Source organism: Phycodurus eques, chromosome 16 (genome assembly GCF_024500275.1).
Source record: "Phycodurus eques isolate BA_2022a chromosome 16, UOR_Pequ_1.1, whole genome shotgun sequence".
Classification (NCBI taxonomy): Eukaryota; Metazoa; Chordata; class Actinopteri; order Syngnathiformes; family Syngnathidae; genus Phycodurus; species Phycodurus eques.
Window position 1 is genome coordinate 7,061,440 of NC_084540.1, and position 19,533 is coordinate 7,080,972.

Sequence of the window (19,533 nt, forward strand, 5' to 3'; positions counted from 1 at the left end):
GGCATGGGTAACTTACACATCTGTGAAGGCACCATTAATGCTGAAAGGTACATACAGGTTTTGGAGAAACATATGCTGCCATCCAAGCAACGTCTTTTTCATGGACGCCCCTGCTTATTTCAGCAAGACAATGCCAAACCACATTCTGCATGTGTTACAACAGCGTGGCTTCGTAGTAAAAGAGTGCGGGTACTAGACTGGCCTGCCTGCAGTCCAGACCTGTCTTCAATTGAAAATGTGTGGCACATTATGAAGCATAAAATACAACAATGGAGACCTCAGACTGTTGAACAGCTGAAACTGTACATCAAGCAAGAATGGGAAAGAATTCCACCTAAAACAATTAGTGTCCTCAGTTCCCAAATGTTTATTGACTGTTGTTAAAAGAAAAGGTGATGTAACACAGTGGTAAACATGACCCTGTCCCAGCTTTTTTGGAACGTGTTGCAGCCATAAAATTCTAAGTTAATGGTTATTTGCTAAAACAATAACGTTTATCAGTTTGAACATTAAATATCTTGTCTTTGTAGTGCATTCAATTAAATATAGATTGAACATGATTTGCAAATCATTGTATACTGTTTTTATTTATGTTTAACATCCCAACGTGTTTAACATTTAACATATTTATGTTTAACGTCCCAACGTCATAGAAATAGGGGTTGGACTTGAACCAACCATAGATCGCTCAAATTAAAAAAATTCAAAACAATCACAGTCTTACTGAATATTCGATGAATATATACACAATTTCGGACTCGCCGACATATGGAGAATAAAAAAAAGTCAGACAAAAAGGGAATACACTTTGTTTTCTTCAGTTCACCGCTCCTTCTCTAGAATTACTACAGCACTTCCAAAATACAGCCAACAATAATTAACAATCATGCTCCAATTTCTCTCTGCCTCAAAGTTGAATCAAACATGACACCTTCTCCAACCTGGCGCGTTACTTCTCTATAATGATGGGAGATTATGATTTACTAAGAATGTTTGTATTATATATAAACATTCTTAGTAAATCATAATGTCCCATCACTGGTGAGCCATTTTTAGAACAGACCCATGAGGTACTCTCTGGTCCTTGGGGGCTACCTGGTGCCTGCGGGCATCATGGTAAAAAAAATTTAAATAAATAAAATTCAAACACAGAGGTAACGAGGTCACTGATGGTGTAGTGGTACACTTGCCTGACTTTGGTGCGGGCAGGGTGGGTTCAGGTCCCACTCAGTGACGGTGTGAATGTGAGTGCGAATGTTTGTCCATGTCTATATGTGCCCTGCGACTGACTGGCGACCAGTTCAGGGTGTAGTCTGCCTTTCGCCCGAAGTCAGCTGGGATAGGCTCCACGCCCCGTGATCCTACCCAGGATAAGCGGTGTTGAAAATGGATGGATGGATGGAGGTAATGATTTACAATTAAACCTTTAACTGTTTATAGTGATGCACCGACATTTTGGAAAAGTCCATTTTCGGTTTCGGATCAAAAGACTTTTTTCACTGAAATAAAACTACTGATATAATACTGTATTGTTTGCGAATGTTTCGTTAAAAAGAACAAATCTTTTTAGTGAATGTATTGAAGGAAATGGACCTACCCTCACCTATGGTCCCGTGGTGTGGGTCGTGACCGAAAGAACAAGATACAAGAGTTTCCTCCGCAGGGTGTCCGGGCTCTACTTTAGAGGTAGGGTGAGAAGCTTGGTCTTCCGGGAGGGGCTCAGAGTGGAGCCGCTGCTCCTCCGCATTGAGAGGAGCCAGTTGAGGTGGCTCGGGTATCTGATTAGGATGGCATCACTTCACTGGTAAGGTGTTCTTGGCACATCCCGCCGGGTCAGCCATGGGTGGTTCGTTCATTGAACTTCTTTGTTCACGATCCGCTAAGGATTGACGGACTAGTACTGTATGTATGCAGTGAGCTGTTTTGCCATGAGATACTCATGCGGAAGTTCACTGCGAACTAGTACGGTGAGTAGGGTTGGGTATCGAGAATCAAGACCCGGTTGGAACCCGGACTAACGGTCCGGTTCTCCTGGAAACGTTAACATTTTAAAAAATCAGTTCCCAGTTTTGATGCCAAGTCCTCCAAATTTTAAAATTTCGCTTCCCAGTTTCGATGCCTAGTCCCTAGAACTCTTTTACTATGAAGCCACGCTGTTGTAACACGTGCAGAATGTGGTTTGGCATTGTCTTGCCGAAATAAGCAGGGGCGTCCATGAAAAAGACGTTGCTTGGATGGCAGCACATGTTTCTCCAAAACCTGTATGTACCTTTCAGCATTAATGGTGCCTTCACACATGTGTAAGATACCCATGCCATTGGCACTAACACTGCCCCATACCATCACAGATGCTGGCTTTTGAACTTTGCGTCCATCACAGTCCGGATGGTTCTTTTCCTCTTTGGCCCGGAAGACATGATATCCACAATTTCTAAAAACAATGTAAAATGTTGACCACAGAATACTTTTCCACTTTGCATCAGTCCATCTTTGATGAGCTCGGGGCCAGAGATGCCGGCGGCGTTTCTGGGTGTTGTTGATAAATGGCAGTTGCTTTGCATAGTAGAGTTTCAAGTTGCACTTATGGATGTAGCGCCGAACTGTATTTACTGACATTGGTTTTCTGAAGTGTTCCTGAGCCCATGTGGTGATATGATGCAGTTGATGGATCGAAGGTCACGGGCATTCAATGTTGGTTTTCGGCCTTGCAGTTTACATGCAGTGATTTCTCCAGATTCTCTGAACCTTTTGATGATATTACGGACCGTAGATGATGAAATCCCTAAATTCCTTGCAATTGTACGTTGAGGAACATTAAACTGTATGACTATTTTCTCACGCACTTGTTCACAAAGATTTGAACCTCTTTGCTTGTGAATGACTGAGCAATTCAGGGACGCTCCTTTTATACCCACTCATGGCACCCACCTGTTCCCAATTAGCCTGTTCACCTGTGGGATGCTTTAAACAGGTGTTTGATGAGCATTCCTTAACTTTCGCAGTCTTTTTTGCCACCTATCCCAGCTTTTTTGGAACATGTTGCAGCCATAAAATTCTAAGTTAATGATTATTTGCTAAAAACAAAAAAGTTGATCACTTTGAACATTAAATATCTTGTCTTTGTAGTGTATTCAATTAAATATAGGTTGAACGTGATTTGCAAATCATTGTATTAAGTTTTTATTTATGTTTAACACAGCGTCCCAACTTCATTGGAATTGGGGTTGTACAATAATAACTATATTGAGCATAGGGTGGTAAATACCGTGAGGTCTTGATAGATTTTTGAATATCGTTACTTGTTTATACAATAGACTATACTACTATAGACTATAAACTAGAAGTTTCTGGAATATACATTCATAAATAGTAAATCGAACACTGTAAATTATTTATTTTTAAAAGAGAGCTGTAACTTATTGACTTCTATGGTAGGCTTTTGTTTTAGCAAATTAGGAAATCATCTTTCTCTCTGAACACTTAATAATTCCCCTGTTATTTTCAAACAAAAAAATATATAAATAAAACAGACTCGTGCTTTGTTAAAAAAAATAGCACTTAAACAAATATGAAACATTTGGCACAGAGGTATAAACAGTAATTAATGCCTTAACAGGCAATATTCTGACAATCAAGTTTACTTTTGGTTAAAAAGTGGCAAGTAGCAACATTAATAACAACACAACAAGTAGATCAAAGCAACTTGTTTTGATTCACAATTCATACTGCTTTTTAAAAGTCTGCAGCCTTTCTTTAATCTCTGCATTGTCAACATGTTCAGTGGCCACATCTTTTAAAATAGTGAATAACACTATACTGTATATAACGTGAGCATACGTGCGCCATACACAGTCACGTATTTGCATTGTTTGGGCAAAGGGTTCCTTAATTGCAAGCTGACGGGAAACGGGAAATGTCCCACTGTGTTTTTGTTCGCAATCCCAAATTGTGTTTAAAATTGATTTTGTCACATTGAGGTTTTAAGTTGTGTTGTCGTCGTTGCGACTCCTTACAAATTCGACATAGCAGCTTGTTGGTGTTAGAAGGATGACCACATTCATCTAGCTTAAAACCAAAATGTTCCCACATCGTCGCGGTGGCTTTAGGCTTAGCAACTAATTCCATTGACGCACACACCCCAAAAACATCCATGGTAAGTTAATTGAAGACTCTAAATTGCCCTTCGGTGTGAATGTGTGCACGAATGGTTCTTTGTTTGTGCCTTTCGATTGGCTGGCGACTAATTCAGAGTGTACCCCGCCGCTCGCTCAAAGATAGGCTCCAGCACGCCTGCGACCCTAGTGAGGAGAAGCCGTATGGAAAATGGATGGATGGAACTTTCTCTAACTGTGCAGCTGCTGTCTTGCCATCAGAAAACTTAGCTTGGTGTACATAAGTGCCTGCATTTCAAAAGCATGCGCGTGCACACATACGGGCAATCAGACGGAGGGTCCCCATCCTTCACTATCTCTGATTGGTTTATACCCCATAATGGGTTTCATGTGTTGGAATTTTTTTTTTCTTCCGTAAATGACTGAGCACCTGTACGCACCCTCTTTTTTTTTTTTTTTTTTGCCGCACCATTCAGAAATTAGGGCGCATATGTGACCAAATTAGCCGCACTCACTGTTTCTCATAAAAAAAATAAAAAAAAATTCATACGCCAAATTTCTTGCACACACCGGATTACTAAACCATAGCTCTGCATCCTAAAACGCTGATTGATTTTACTTCATGCTAATTTTTGTGCGTCTCAGACGCGGGACGCATATCAAAAGAGATCCCTGCGTACTCATGAGCAGTGATGCCGGTAAAAATGTGGTCCGGTGACGTCATAAGTAATCTAACGCATTACTTTTTATATTACAGTAATCAGATTACAGTTACTTTGATTTATCTGCCAATAGTTACTTTTAGGTTCCCGAGAACCAGATCTTGTTATGCATTTGATATTAAAATATGCTATTTATGCTCAGCCAACAGAATTTATCATTAACAAACTACAGTGCTTGGGAACATGAGGCAAGCCAAGACACTTGATTCAGTCACGGTGCATGTCATAAGTGTAGACCATTTTTCAGCCTTTGTTTTAGTATTGACGAATAAAACAGATAAAACACACTATATTGTTAACTATCCATAACTAAAATACACACAACGACTAACTACAATATCGAAAAAAGGCGAAATATTTATAAAGGGAGCCATCTGGGGCAATGATGTCACGTGACGTGCCTGGGTGGGTTTTCTCTGGGCACTCCGGTTTCCTCCCACATCCCAAAAACATGCGTGGTAGGTTGATTGAAGACTCTAAATTGCCTGTAGGTGTGAATGTGAGTGCGGATGGTTGTTTGTTTCTATGTGCCATGCGATTGGCTGGCGACCGGTTCACGGTGTACCCCGCCTCCCGCCCGAACATAGCTGGGATAGGCTCCAGCAGCCCGCGTCCCTAATGAGGAGAAGCAGTAAAGTAAATGGATGGATGGATCTTCCCGCCTTTCCTAATTTAAATTAAAATAACATAACAACGCATCATCCTTCGGTGAATCAATCTTTTTCACAAACTGATGCTCGTGATTCAGTACACTCAAAAGAACTGCCATGCCCATCACTAATTACATGTCACACGTTGAACACACTACTGGCCGGGGCGCGTGTGTGTACACCTCAGAGTAACGAATCATTTACTATTAACAAGCAATGCCCTATCTAGCATTGCTGAATATCCAGTTGAGTGTACTGGGAGGTCACTTTATTACACACACTCTACCATAGGCGTATTTTATGGGGGGACAGGGGAGACATGTCTCCTGCACTTTTTCAGAGGGCAGTTTTGGTCCCTTGCAGTTGTATACCATCCAAAAACAGTGTAACATGATGTTGGCTCTATCTCACCCAACACCTATAAAAATAGACACAAAAGGAATGAAGACGCTGGTTTCTTTTGCTCATGAGGAGGGCGTATGGGAGATTGTTCAGATTACAGCCTCTCATCACGCTCTAAACAATCTCTCCCGTCGCTCCTGTATTTATTTGAAATAGGGAGGTTTTACAAGACATAACACACTAAGCTTACAAGACACAACACACTGAGGGTTTCAAGGTGAAGACATGAGACCAACACCTGCCACATCCCCGGCCACGTCCTTGGCCAAGGCGCCCTTCTATCGGATGATTCCTGCTGAGTCATCTTCTTGAAGGCGAGACATCTTCCTTTCTCAAAATCGTCCATAATACTAATGCAAGCTAAGCAAATAAATGATAACTTCTACAATATATTTAACACATGACAATAAACTCAGACTCAACAAGCACTAGGACCATGCGGAAAACCGCCGACAATTACAGCAGTGCATTGGTCAACACTGTATCGGCTGGCCCAATCACGTCACTTAGATGCTTTCACCACTGAATCACTGATGTTAGATTATCAATTTTCCCCACCAGCCAAGATCAGAACATGTGTGAGCGCAATGCCACATCCTCCTCGGACAGGCAATTTTCCAGATCCCTGTAGAAAAATCTCTGACATGTCTGTGAGACAGCCGCCACCACCTCGTAACTTTCCCCGCAGTAATGAGTCCGCTGTTACTGAGAAACAGGTGGAAGGGGAGCAAAGTAGGTGAGGGAGAGTCTGCAAGGGGAAGCTGAAGAAATTCTAGCAGTGACTTCATGAACAGGCACGCATGTCTATCAAATATCTGGTTTCGACCTCTTTGTATTTAAAAGCCTCTAGGCAAGTGCTTCTCAAACATTTTACCCCAATACCACGTGAAAAATATTACCATAATGACCAACAGTAAAATACAGTAGGCACTGGTTTTATTCCTATAAAGTATAATTAATATTTTAAATCATTGTAACATTATGCACAGTTGGAATGTAGTATATTTCAATAGTACTCAAACCAGACCTCCGTTGAGAGGGTCAAAGGGTGGGAGACGGTATTCACTCCAACAATCTTTTGTTTGCACCTCTAAATCCCAGGACATCTTTAAATCAGTTATATGGATAGTGGGGTTTCCGGCTAATCCTTGACCGAAACCTGACCGGTATTTACAACCGGGGTCAGGTCATCAGAGAAGACTGGTTTTCATTATCGCAACCAAGGGCCCCAGGGAGGGGGGAAATTGACATAGTAAAAGAGACACCCGCAGGGGAGTGCAAGTCCAAATATGGTCATGAGGAACGGCCCTCTCACGGGTGCCCCAAGGAGGGGCTAATTCCACGCCCAGAAAATTAAACCTTGATAAACTGAGATCCAGGGGTTTTTTGGGGGCTCTTTCGTTGTTCTGACCATGAAGCAGCAGCTATGACACTAAGGCCTGTTCAATAAATCGAATTAGCCCAAACGCCAAGTGTCTCGAAGTCTTCATTCAACCCATGCCAGACGGAAGTCAAAGTTCTCCAGGAAGATCAATCGACTCGGAAGCACAGGTGCAAGAAAATTAACCACAGGAACATTAACAATCTGCTTGAATATTGAAAATAAAAACTGTACTTATTCAATTAAGATGTATTGTACATGAAAGTTAAATAAAAATTGTACCTAAATAATTTTTTTAAAACACACATTGTTAAATGATTTAATGCCAATATATTGTATTGGATTTATAGAAAATAAGTTGAAGTCACTGCTACATCATGCACAGTTTGAACATTTAATTCAGTGATTCTTTCACCAACCACTGGAGCACAGGTGTCAAACTCAAGGCCTCGGGGCCAGATCTTGGGCCACACCACTTTATCTAGCCCAGTAAAGCAATTAAAATGTGTCTACTTTGTTTCTTACTAAATGACTTTGTTCTTTTCATGCATTTTTTTTCACTTTCAACAGATATTAGAAGATTTTGTTTTCAACAAATCCCTTCTTAACATAGAGTGAACAATTGTTGGACACTTAATATTTGTGTGTCACAATTTTCCATGACATCTGATTTCAAATTCAATTTGTTGTGACCAATATATGTAACAATCAATTTCTAGGGCAATTGTGTTTGTGAAATATGTTGAAATGTCCATACATTTAGATGGTTTTTTACATCAGCAAACCGCTTACGCACACAACGCCACACACACTGTCTGCCATCTGCCCTGGATAGTGAAAACCGGGATTCATCCGTGAAGAGAATACCCCTCCAATGTGCCAGACGCCATCGAATGTGAGCATTCGCCCACTTAAGTCAGTTACGACGACGAACTGCAGTCAGGTCGAGGCCCTGATGACGACAAGCATGCAGATGAGTTTCCCTGAGAGGGTTTCTGACAGTGTGTGCAGAAATTCTTTGGTTATGCAAACCGATTGTTGCAGCAGCTGTCCGGGTGGCTGGTCTCAGACGATCTTGGAGGTGAACATGCTGGATGTGTAGGTCCTGGGCTGGTGTGGTTACACGTGGTCTGCGGTTGTGAGGCCGGTTGGATGGACTACCAAATTGTACTACCATCCCGACTATATTGAGTTGGAAGTTCTCGACCTCACACACCAGCTCGGGCTCCTTCCCTGCCAGAGAGGTGACATTCCACATCCCTAGAGCCAGTTTCTGTAGCTGGGGATCGGATCGCCAAGGTCCTTGTCTTCGGCCACCGCCCAGCTCACACTGCACTCGACCCCTATGGCCCTCCCACAGGCCCATGGGAAGGCGGACCCACGTCACCCTTTCGGGCTGTGCCCAGCTAGGGCCCATGGGTGAAGGCCCGGCCACCAGGCACTCGCCTTCGAGCCCCACCTCCAGGCCTGGTTCCAGAGGGGGGCCCCGGTGACCCGCAAGGGAAACCGCAATCCAGGATCCTAGGATCATTGGGACACACAAACCCCTCCACCACGATAAGGTAACGGCTTCCAGGAGAGGCTATGTCAGACTACTACAATAAAATCTTGTATTTTGATATCGCATCCCGTCTTTTACAATCACTGGGCTTTAAAGTGTCAACTCAAACGTGACCAGATCCACTCGTTACCATGACGACGACAACAACAATAGAATCGCGAACAAGAACATAATGAGGAAACTGAGGAATGTCACCGGTGCTCGGGAGAGGATGTTCATTCAAGGATTGCTTGATTGCTTGATTGCTTGTTCACGGACTTTTAATACGATGCGGCTCGCAAGCAGGCAACAAAACGTTACGTAGCCTAGCAAGCTAGTGCTAGCTCTAACGGTCGTATGTAAACATGCCAGCGTTCTGTTTAATCATGCTCTAAATTTTCAGTGCGTCTGAAGTAATTTAATTACAGTAAGTTAGCCATTATTTCTGTCATGTTGTAATGTTGGTTTGTCAAAAATGCTAGATAATACATTTGAAGATACTCAGTATACAGTACACAACTATATACAGTAAATGAAAAAGTTATTTAAATAGACACATTGCTCCATCTTGTGATCGGATCAGTGATCGGTGATCGTTTTTTTTTTAAACTCGTTTTTAAACTGTAGTTAAGTGATTGATATAGAAATCATTCATCTAAACATATTTTATGTTTCATGGAGTCAAATTGGATGTCATTTTGGCTTCCAAATATGGCATGGATCATCCATATCCCATCACCTCTCCTGCACAAAATGTCTGTTGGCTGACTACAAATCAAATGTTTCTTTTTTTAAATTTACTTATATTATATTTATATGCGGCATGGTAGAGACTAGTTAGCACATCTGCCTCACAGTTATGAGGACCTGGGTTCAAATCCAGCCTCGCCTGTGCGGAGTTTGTTCTCCCCCTGCCTGTGTTTTTTCCCCCCGGGTACTCCAGTTTCACACCTACAGGCAATTTAGAGTGTTCAATTAATGTGCATGTTTTTGGGATGTGGGAGGAAACCAGAGTGCCCGGAGAAAACCCACGCAGGCACGGGGACAACATGCAAACTCCACACAGGCGGGGCCGGGGGGAAAAAAAACCCTAAAGCTTCTAGTTAGCGCTAGCAGCTAATGTTAGCTGAGCTATCTTATATGATAAAAAGGCTGTGCATGTTTTAAGTTTAAGACGTTAGCTAAATTGACCGTAGGTGTGACTGTGAGTGCGAATGGTTGTTTGTTTGTATGTGCCCTGCGATTGGGTGGCAACCAGTTCAGGATGTACGCCGCCTCCTGCCCGATGATAGCTGGGATAGGCTGCAGCACGCCCGCGACCCAAGAGAAGATGCACAGTGCTTTTTCTCGTGAACAGTGTGCATGTACACAAATAAGGTATCATTATTGTAAGTGTAATTCTCGACTGAGGCTGGATATTCACATGCAGAGCAATGTGCGGCTGTCATGGTGCTGACCTGTCTTAATTTCTCTGACCCATTTATGTGGTTCTGACCTAAGTTCTCTCTTCTGCACCTGCAGCAAGGGCATTGAAGGAGGGGTGGGGGCGATTGGAATGTTGTACTAGGGCCCCAAGCACGGAGGGGGCCTCGTACTTCGGAAGATTTTTTTTTCTTCTCTTTTCTTACTTGCAAAAACTGTATCAAGCCTGCGAACCATTGAGTTCACCAGACTGTTGCATTCTTCGTTTCAAATGCTTTTCCAGGCCTTTACTGCAGCCTCTTTCAGTTCTTGGTTTCTCCCTTCAGTCTCCTCTTCAGGAGGTAAAATGCATGCTCTATTGGGACCACCACCCCAGTCTGATTGACTTGGCCAGTCCTTTGTTGTGTTGGTAGTGTGTTTTGGGTCATTGTCTTGTTGCATGATGAAGCTTCTCCCGATTAGTTCTGATGCATTTTTCTGGCAAATTGGCCACTCCACACAGAATGCCACCATGGGCAGCGACCCGTATCACTCATATCAGAAACCGCCCCTGGTCACCATCATGTGTAAAAAGGTCCAAACAGATGGAGGAGAGTTGCTCCATCAGTAAGCAGCTAGCATACAGGATGGTGTTGTGTTAGCTGTGGTGGAGGGAATGAAGTGAGGGATTGGTGAATTACATCAGTATATCATTTTGTCATGATTTGTTTTGCAGCGGTTACGTTCAACAGCACGGATTGAAGATTTTCCCGCTTGAATAATAAATGTGGTGGGCGAGGGTTACATCGATGCCCACTCCAACCCGTTTGGATGCCCCAAAGTGGATGCCTGAGGCCACTGCACCGTTCGCCCCACCCTTTGCATGCCACTGGGCCAGCCTTTTGAGATCAATATTGTGAGCTCAAACTTAAAACACAAGTCACAAAACATAAGAAAACAAGTAAAGGATAGACTACAGTGTGTGTATAGGGCGCAGTGGAGGTGCGTTTTAGGTGAGGTGGGGGAACCCTTTAAGAGTCTTATTTATCAGGGCCCAGGATTTAGTGCTCCGCCCCTTCCCTGGAGAGCAGTCGTATCTGTGAGGTGTGCTCTTATTGTAAGAATTGCCTCAAGACATCAAAATCTCGAACCATTAAGATGACCCAATTGGTTGACTATAATGGCAATGTGGACACATTCAGTAACATGGGAACAACTGTGGTGGTAAATCTGCTTGACCAGAATCCCATACTTTTCCACTATACATCCTATGCTGGTTCAGCAACATCCGATGCTGGTCCACGAGCATCCCATGCTGGTCTACTAAAATCCTATGCTGGTCCAGCATTGTCATGGTGGTCCACCAGTAACACCAGCATCTGACCAGCACAAACCAGCATTAACCAGCGTACACCAGCCAAAAAAATCCATGCTGGTTGATGCTCGATTTTTCAGCAGGGTTGGGACTCTTTCTTGTATCCTTGGTTCCGGTATGTCCCATCCATCCATCCATCCATCCATCCATCCATCCATCCATTTTCACCATAGGTGAGGGTAGGAACCAAGTTTCAGTTTTTCAGAGATATATGACTACAGTAATCTGGCACTGGAATCACGGGCAGACATGTCAGGCACAGAGTGAATGTTAACAAATGGCTTTGTTTTGGTGGAGCTAAAGTGACGCTGCATCCTGTCATTTTCGGATGCTCTCCTGTCCTCTTCAGTACGCACTTGAAGCAACACCTCTGCTAAGTTCGAAGGTACTTTTTTTTTTTTTTTTTTTTTTTTTTTAGTTCCAGCTGTAAGCCCAGGCTGTGGTCCCAGCAGCCACGTTTGAACTGCTTTATAAGTGTCGGTCGCCATTCACCTGTTTTACACCACCTCTCTTCACAGCAGCACACAGGACACTCTGCAGCCTCTGAAGATAATCAGATGCCTTCTCACCTGGATTCTGATTTGTATTCAAGAACCTCGGAAACACCTCGTCACCATCCAAGAACCTGCAAACACCTCTTCACCATCCTCAGATTGTCATTAAATTACTTTAATAAATACTGACTATGACAGGAAAAGCTCAGGAGTTGGTTGATATGATGATTAGGAGAAAGGTTAATATATTGTGTGTCCAGGAGAGCAGGTGGAAAGGCAGTAAAACTAGAAGTTTAGGGGCAGGGTTCAAATTATTTTACTTTGGTGTAGATGGGAAGAAATATTAAGTAGAGGTTATTTTAAAGAAAGAATTAGCTAAGAATGTCTAGGAGGGGAAAAGAGATCAGAAAAACAGGCAGGTGAGTACTTGGTGTATCTTCTGGTAGGAAAATGGAGAAGGAGACTTGGTGGTGGAACCTCAACGTACCGAAAATCATACAAGGAAAGAGAACGGCTAAGAAGACGTGGGACACCGAGAGGACTGAGGAGAGGAGAAAGAAATACATGGAGCTGCGACATAGGGTGAAGGTAGAGGTGGCAAAGGCCAAACAAGAGGCAAATGATGACATGTATGCGAGGTTTGACACTAAAGAAGGATAAAAAGATTTCAACAGGTTGGCCAGACAGAGGGATAGAGATGGAAAGGATGTGCAGCAGATTCGTGTGATTAAGGATAGAGATGGAAATGTGTTGACTGGTGCCAGTAGTGTGCTGGATAGATGGAAATATTACTTTGAGGAGTTGATGGATGCAGAAAATCAGAGGGAAAGAAGAGTGGAAGAGGCAAGTGTGGTGGACCAGGAAGTAGCAATGATTACTAAGGGGGAAGTTAGAAGGGCACTAAAGAGTATGAAAAATGGAAAGGCAGTTGGTCCTGATGACATTCCTGTGGAGGTATGGAAGCATCTAGAAGAGGTGGCTGTGGAGTTTTTGACCAACTTGTTCAACAGAATTCTAGTGGGTAAGAAGATGCCTGAGGAATGGAAGAAACGTGTGCTGGTGCCCATATTTAAGAACAAGGGTGATGTGCACAGCTGTGGGAACTATTGAGGAATAAAGCCATACAATGTGAGTAGTGGAGGCTAGATTCAGGACAGAAGTGAGTATTTGCGAGCAACAGTATGGTTTCATGCCAAGAAAGAGTACCACAGATGCATTATTTGCCTTGAGGGTGTTGATGGAGACGTACAGAGATGGTCAGAAAGAGCTACATTGTGTCTTTGTAGATCTTGAGAAACCCTATGACAGCGTACCCAGAGAGGAACTGTGGTACTGCATGTGGAAGTCTGGAGTGGCAGAGAAGTATGTTAGAATAGAACAGGACATGAGGGCAGCAGAAAAGTGGTGAGGTGTGCTGTAGGTGTGACAGAGGAGTTTAAGGTGGAGGTGGGACTGCATCAGGGATCAGCCCTGAGCCCCTTCCTGTTTACAGTGGTGATGGATAGGCTGACAGATGAGGTTAGACTGGAGTCCCCGTGGACCATGATGTTCGCACATGACATTGTGATCTGCAATGAAAGCAGGGAGCAGGTGGAGGAACAGTTAGAAAGAAAGCATGTTAGAAAGCATGCACTGGAAAGGATAAGAATGAAGATCAGCCCAAGTATTATATGCATGACTGAGAGGCGTGGAGCGGGAAGAGTGAGGCTACAGGGAGAAGGGATAGCAAGGGTGGAGGACTTTAAATACCTGGGGTCAACAGTCCAGAGCGTGGTAAGGAAGTGAAAAAATGAGTCCAAGCAGGTTGGAATGGGTGAGGAAGGTGTCAGGTTTGTTATCTGACAGAAGAGTCTCTGCCACTATGAAGGGCAAAGTTTATATGACAGTGGTGAGGCCAGCCATGATGTCCGGATTAGAGACAGTGGCACTGAAGAGACAATACGAAGCAGAGCGGAAATGGAAATGATGTTGAGGTTCACCCAAGGAGTGACAAGGTTGGATAAAATTAGAAATGAGCTCATCAGAGGGACGGCCAAGGTTAGATCTTTTGGAGACAAAGTTAGAGAGAGCAGACTTTGATGGTTTGGACACGTCCAGAGGAGAGAGAGTGAGTATATTGGTAGAAGGGTTATGAGGATGGAGCTGCCAGGCTCGTTAGAGGAAGACCATCGAGAAGGTTGATAGATGTGGTGAGGGAAGACATGAGGGCAGTTGGTGTTAGAGAGGAGGATGCAGGAGATACGCTTACATGGAAAAGGATGACACGGTGTGCAACCCCTAACGGGACAAGCCGCAAAGAAAAGAAGAGGAGGGCATGTGACTTCCAAGAAAACAATCTAAAGTCCGGATACTCAACTTTCAGTGGTAATTGTCCAACGTGACTACATACTGAGAAGGTTTTTGCCGCAGTTGCTGGTTGCATTATTTCAAGATTACACATGGTCGCCGCATGTGACGTAATTCATTCCGTAGTGGAGAAGGTGCGAAGAAAAATCCTTGATGCCCATATCAGAATGTCCAGAGACTTTAATTTTGTTACACTGGACAGTTCTCAACAAGACTTTTATCAGTTTGTAAACTGTTACACCAAGCGTACATATTTATGCTAACACTAAAGATTCAAAAATGGTGACCCCACATCCCCCACTGGAAAAGTTAGACCACAACCACCCTGCGCCCCTGGGGCAAAAGATGCTCTGAGAAAATGCTTCAATTCCACAGACAAGAATGTGCTGCTCGAGCCACACGGTTATTACATTGACGGGGCCACACAGCAATTCAGACTCTCGGGTCTTTCACAGTTCCTGTGGCCCAGTATTGTAGGTGACCGTAAAAATCAATGATTTCAATGAAAGCAACAAGACAGATAATACAAAGTTACAAGTTAGAATTAATTATGCACATTTTTCTCAAAGATTAAAAAAATATCCTGTTATGAAGCAAGAAGGAAGTGTAACTCACCTTACCTAAACACATCACCTGACTGTAAATTTACTCACATAAATTATTTTTAGAAATAAGACTTTTATGAAGAATCTTAGTCACTGTATTTTTTTTACATTATTATGCGTTGATTGTACAATACAAAAACAATTCTGACTTCTGGCTCAGATACAGAGTAGCCAGTCGAAAATATGCTAAAATTCCCTCTGTAATACTCCCAGACTTTATCATTATCTCCTATGTCTGGCCCTCCAGAAGGAGAGTCAGTAATAATGTGGCGGGCTTTGCAGTTCATATGGTTTATTTGTCTGTGTCCCGCAGAACAGACTTGCTGCCTCTTTCCTCTTAAACATACTGAAAAAACTACACAATAAATATAATAGCACAGTGTCATGTTAAATCATAAACGCTCAATTAGATTGTTTGAACAACACAAAAAAACACTGACAACATGAAAATGTTTGTGTACTACATATGGACAAATAAGAAACTGCTTTCAATCCACAAGATTACAACATCAGCAGTCAGCTATCAGCTATCCATCCATCCCTCCATCCATTATCTACCGCATATCCGAGGTCGGGTCGCGGGGGCAGTATCTTTGGCAGGGATGCCCAGACAACCCTCTCCCCAGCCACTTCATCCAGCTCGTCCGGGGGTTCCCGAGGCGTTCCCAGGCCAGCCGAAAGACGTAAGTCTCTCCAGCCTGTCCTGGGTCGTCACCAGGGTCTGCCCAGAACACCTCACCGGGGAGGCGTCCGGGAGGCATCCGAATCAGATGCCCCAGCCACGTCATCTGGCTCCTCTCGATGTGGAGGAGCAGCGGCTCTACTCTGAGATCCTCCCGGATAACCGAGCTTCTCGCCCTCTCTCTAAGGGAGACCCCGGACACCCTGTGGAGGAAACTCATTTCAGCCTCTTTTATCCGGGATCTTGTTCTTTCGGTCAGAACCCACAGCTTGTGACCATAGGTGAGGGTAGGAACGTAGATTGACCGGTAAATTGAAAGCTTCGCCTCCTTCTTTACCACAACGGACCGATACAAAGTCTGCATCACTGCAGACGCTGCACCGATCCCACAGGCCAAAACGGCCCGATAGAACTCCTTCTTCAGCTCGACGGCATCCCTCACCGTTGGTGTCCACCAACAGGTTCGGGCACTGACCACCTTACAGCCACAGCTCCGGTCGGCTGCCTCAGCAATGGAGGCGTGGAATGGAACGTGGTCCACTCGGAATCGATGTCCCCCGCCTCGTGAGCAAAGTTCTGTCGGAAGTGGGAGTTGAAACTCCTTCTGACAGGGGATTCTGCAAGACGTGCCCAGCAGACCCTCAAAATACGTTTGGGCCTACCACGTCGGACCGGCATCTTCCCCCACCATCGGAGCCAACTCACCACCAGGTGGTGATCAGTTGACAGCTCCGCCTGTCATGGTGTGTGTTCCGGTTTTTGTCTTCCCCCAGTTTCACACACACCTGCTCCTGTGAGCATCTTCACCACCTGTGCCTCGTTCACCCTAATTACCCCTTGTATTTAACCTCGTGTCTCATTCCCTCTCGTCGCCAGTTCGTTGTACCTTGTCGTCGCGTTCCAGCATTCCTTGTTTCCACGTCACAGACTCACAGTAAGTCGATAATCGGAACTCCCTGTTCCGATTATCGACCTCGCCTCTTTGCCTCATGTTTTTGGATACTGTTGCCTTTCTTGGATTGCCTGCCTGTGTACCGGCCTATGCCCTATTAAACCTCTCTTTTTGGAAACTGTCCATTTGGTTTGGAGTCGTGCATTTTTGGGTCCTATCTTCTGTTCCGTTCATGACACCGCCCCTCTCTTCACCCGAGTGTCCAAGACATGCGGCCGCAAGTCCGGTGACACAACCACAAAGTCGATCATCGAACTGCGACCTAAGGTGTCCTATTGCCAAGTGCACGTGTGGACACCCTTATGCTTGAACATGGTGTTCGTTATGGACAATCTGTGATGAGCACAGAAGTCCAATAACAGAACACCACTCAGGTTCTGTTCGGGGGGGCCGTTCCTCCCAATCACGCCCTTCCAGATCTCACTGTCATTGCCCACGTGAGCATTGAAGTCCCCCAGCAGAACGATGGAGTCACCAGCGGGAGCGCTCTCCAGCACCCCCTCCAAGGACTCCAAAAAGGATGGGTACTCTGAACTGCTGTTTGATGCATAGGCACAAAAAACAGTCAGGACCCGTCCCCTCACCCGAAGGCGGAGGGAGGCTACCCTCTCGTCGACCAGGGTGAACCTCAATGTACAGGCGTCGAGCCGGGGGGCAATATGTATACCCACACCTGCTCGGCGCCTCTCACCATGGGCAACTGCAGAGTGGAAGAGAGTCCAAACCCTCTCAAGAGGACTGGTACCAGAGCCCAAGCTGTGTGTATGTAGGCGAGTCCAACTATATATAGTTGGAACTTCTCGACCTCACACAACAGCTCGGGCTCCTTCCCTGCCAGAGAGGTGACATTCCACGTCCCTAAGGCCAGCTTCTGTAGCCTGGGATCGGTTCGCCAAGGTCCCCGTCTTCGGCCACCGCCCAGCTTGCACTGCACCCAACCCCTATGGCCCCTCCCACAGGTGGTGAACCCATGGGAAGAGGGACCCACGTTACCAGGCCCCATTGGTGCAGGCCCGGCCACCAGGCGCTCGCCTTCGAGCCCCAGCTCCAGGCCTGGGTCCAGAGGGGGGCCCCGGTGACCCGTGTCCAGGCAAGGGAAAACTGAGTCCATTGTTTGTCGTCATCATAAGGGGTCTTTTAGCCGCACTTTGTCTGGTCCCTCACCTAGGACCTGTTTGTCATGGGTGACCCTGCCAGGAGCATAAAGCCCCAGACAATTTAGCTCCTAGGATCATTAGGACACACAAACCCCTCCACCACGATAAGGTGACGGCTCAAGTAGGGGAGCTATCAGCTAGCCTTGCAGCTAGTTAGCTAACAGGCCAAATAGCTTAACATGTGGGCATAACTATGGCATGACACATTTTATCAAGTTACAGTAGTCCCTCGCTGTATCGCAGTTCACTTATTGTGGATTCAGTTTATCGCAGATTTTTTTTATAGGTCAGTGTAGTGCAGCTACTCACCTCCACATCTCTGATACAGTTAGCTTTATTGGCTATGATTACAATGTGGCAGCAATGACTCAATTAAGGTCAATTGGGGTCTCTTTCTTGACAGAAAGACACAGTACTGTGTGGCGTATATTGGTGTTGGATAAAACGTAATTCAGTTAAGGAATTAATCCGTCAAAGGCGAACACCTGTGTTCACTTCCGGGTTAGTTCGATTTACGTTTTAACGTCACAATCAAACTATGTCTTGTGAAGGGCACCACGTCTCTTTTTTATACGTGTAGAATTGGGGAAAAGTGACGAAAAACCTCTTATCAGTCTCATAATCTGAAAGTTCTTACACTTAGGAAATATGAATTCTCGATTACATAGGTTTCATTGTTAAACTCAAAACACAGAAAACACAACAAGGAGTGGAATTTTATCGAATATTTATTTAAATCTACGAGGTATCTATAGGGAAACACACAGAGGGTCTAACTACAAATCAAAGGACAGACAGACTGGTAAAGAAAGAAAACTAGGCGTACGAAAAGGGAAATACGACATTGTGTGTTGCTGGGCTAAAAATGAAAATGTGAGCGCAAAATATGTTGCAGTGTGTTGAGCGAGTACAAAGTTGGAACTTGTGTGAAGCTGCCATTCTCCCCAAGATTATAAGGCACTAATTTTGCGCATTCTGGCAACGTTGCGGTGTGCTACTCACGACCATGGATCCGTAGGTCTTTGGGCTGGTCTGTCTCAGTCGACAGGTCTCAAACTCTTGCAGCTGGACAAGTAAAGCTGAAACAATGACACAGATATCAAGGCATACATTTGGAATATTTCTGCATAGTTCGTGAACTAACAACATTTTTAGTTAGACATTTATCTTCAGTGAAAGAAACTTCGAATGAGATTCCACACATTGCAGTACCTCTCAAACGCCAGCAGGTGTCGTCTGCATTCCAGCAATGTTCCCAGTGGTTGAGAAGGTTCAACCTTTTGGTCGATATCAGTTCTGCACAGGGTCTTTGATGTCTGGAATCCAAATTCGACGGGAAGCTGCTCATTAGTTTAAGGTCCTGCTGAGACACCAACGGTGATGGATGCCGTCAAGCTGAAGAAGAACTCCTATCGAGCCTTTTTGGCCTGTGGGACTCCTAAGGCAGCTGATGGGTATCGGCTGGCCAAGCGGAATGCAGCTTTGGTGGTCGCTGAAGCAAAAACCCGGGCATGGGAGGAGTTCGGTGAGGCCATGAAGAACGACTTCCGGATGGGTTCGAGGAAATTCTGGTCCACCATCCGGTGTCTCAGGATGGGTAAGCAGTGCACCATCAACACTGTGCATAGTGGCCGGACCGCCAGCTCTAGGAAGGGTTCTGGTCGTCCCAAACGTCTTCAATTTAAGGATTATGGAGGCCACTGTGCTCTTAGGA

The 19,533-nt window shown here is 44.7% G+C and overlaps 1 protein-coding gene across 8 annotated transcripts in view; it reads left to right on the plus strand.

The window, feature by feature from the left end:
* copz2 (COPI coat complex subunit zeta 2) overlaps positions 1-19,533 on the plus strand; it is a 120,300-nt gene that overhangs the window by 63,221 nt on the left and 37,546 nt on the right. The gene's annotated exons all lie outside the window — the stretch shown is intronic.